The sequence below is a fragment of the Chiloscyllium plagiosum genome, unplaced genomic scaffold, assembly GCF_004010195.1.
Source record: "Chiloscyllium plagiosum isolate BGI_BamShark_2017 unplaced genomic scaffold, ASM401019v2 scaf_5244, whole genome shotgun sequence".
In the NCBI taxonomy this organism is placed as follows: Eukaryota; Metazoa; Chordata; class Chondrichthyes; order Orectolobiformes; family Hemiscylliidae; genus Chiloscyllium; species Chiloscyllium plagiosum.
Genome location: NW_025212426.1, coordinates 14,855 through 16,768, shown reverse-complemented (window position 1 = coordinate 16,768; position 1,914 = coordinate 14,855). Strand labels below are relative to the sequence as shown.

General features: G+C 44.8%; 1 pseudogene; it reads right to left on the bottom strand.

Annotated features, from left to right (window-relative positions):
• Positions 1–1,082, bottom strand: part of LOC122547389 — a 1,517-nt pseudogene extending 435 nt beyond the window's left edge.
• Between the last annotated feature and the right edge of the window lie 832 nt (positions 1,083–1,914).

Genomic DNA, 1,914 nt, shown 5'->3' with positions numbered 1-1,914 from the left:
ACTAAATGCTTCTTCTCATTTTCCAAAGGACCAACATTTACTTTAGCCATTCTTTTCTCGTTATATATATTTATGTAAGCTTTTGCTCTCTGTCTTTATAGTCTGTGCTAGTTTATTTTTCTCATGTTCTATATTACTTTTCTTTATAGTTCTTGTGGCTTTCGGTTGAAATTTAACATTTTCCCAGTTCTAGTTTCATGCTGTTTTTGGCCACATTTTCCCAGTTCTAGTTTCATGCTGTTTTTGGCCACTTTGTACGCCTTCTCTTTCAATATGATGTTCCAGAACAGCAACCCAATTCTCCAAGCATTTCACATACTCTTTCTTCTTGCGACGGCACTCTCGACCTGCTTCCCTGTTTTTCATGAGGCGGATTTCACGTTTACAAGTGGTTTCTTCAGCATTCTGGGGCTGGCTTTGCAGGACTGGTGATGATGTCATAACCATTCCCTGGCCAACAGTGAAGTTCGGAGTTGTACGGATCTGATAGGTTTGGACATCTCCAGCAGCACCTTGTACAAGCACTTGGCTGTCCAGCACAAAGATGTGCTGTCCATCAGGGCTCTGGACATACTGTATAATGGTTACTCCAACCTTGGCTGTAGCTGCGTTGGTCATTGTTTGTGTCTGGAGCCCTTGCACTCCATCTGTACCATTGTTGGCCAGCTGAATTGGTCCCCGCTGTGTGACAGCAAGGTATTGTCCGCTGCTCGTCTGATAGATGGGTGTCTGCATCGTCATTGTAGTAACGGTTGAGACAGACTCTTCTTCTGATTTCTCCTCATTGATTTCTTGGCACACCGGGGGGATTAGAAGAAAGTTCATTCAGAATTTCCCCGTATGAAGGCCATCTCTGTAGAATTTCTCTACGGTTGAGAGTCAGTCATGCTATTCACAGATTCCTGGGAGTCCTCACTTTCAGGTATAGTAGAGAGCTGAACAGTCTGAACTTGAGGGGACTGCCTGATTGAGGACTGAGTTGCTTGGATAACTCCTTGGACTTGAATTGTCTGCCCATTCGGCAATTGCACTAAAGTTACTGCTGGACTTGTTGTTGATTGGATCCCAGGCATGGTTACCTGCATGGTCACATTATATATTAATGATCTGGATTAAGGGACTGGGGGCATTCTATCGAAGTTTGCTGATGGTACGAAGTTAGGTGGCCAGGCAGGTAGTACTGAGGAAGTGGGGAGGCTGCAGAAGGATCTAGACAGTTTGGGAGAGTGGTCCAGGAAATAGCTGATGAAATTCAATCATCAATGAGCAAATGCGAGGACTTGCACTTTGGAAAAAAGAATACAAGCATGGGCTACTTTCTAAAAGGTGAGAAACTCCATAAAGCCAAAGTACAAAGGGGTCTGGGAGTGCGAGTCGAGGATTCTCTGAAGGTAAACATGCAGGTTGAATCCGTGATTAAGAAAGCGAATGCGATTTGTCATTTATCTCAAGAGGGTTAGAATATAAAAGCAGTGATTTGCTACTGAGACTTTAAAAAGCTCGGGTTAGGCCCCATTTGGAGTACTGTGTCCAGGTTTGGTCCCCACACCTCAGGAAGGACATACTGGCACTGCAGCGTGTCCAGCAGTGATTCACACGGATGATCCCTGGAATGGTAGGTCTAAGATACGAGGAACGGCTGAGGATCCTGGTATTGTATTCATTGCAGTTTAGAAGGTTAAAGGGAGATTTAATAGAAACTTACAAGATAATACATGGCTTGGAAAGGGTGGATGCAAGGAAATTGTTTCCGTTAGGCGAGGAGACTAGGACCAGTGGGCACAGCCTTAGAATTAGAGGGGGTAAATTCAGAACAGAAATGCGGAGATATTTCTTCAGCCAGAGAGTGGTGGGTCCGTGGAATTCATTGCCACAAAGAGCAGTGGAGGCCGGGACGCTAAATGTCTTCAAGGC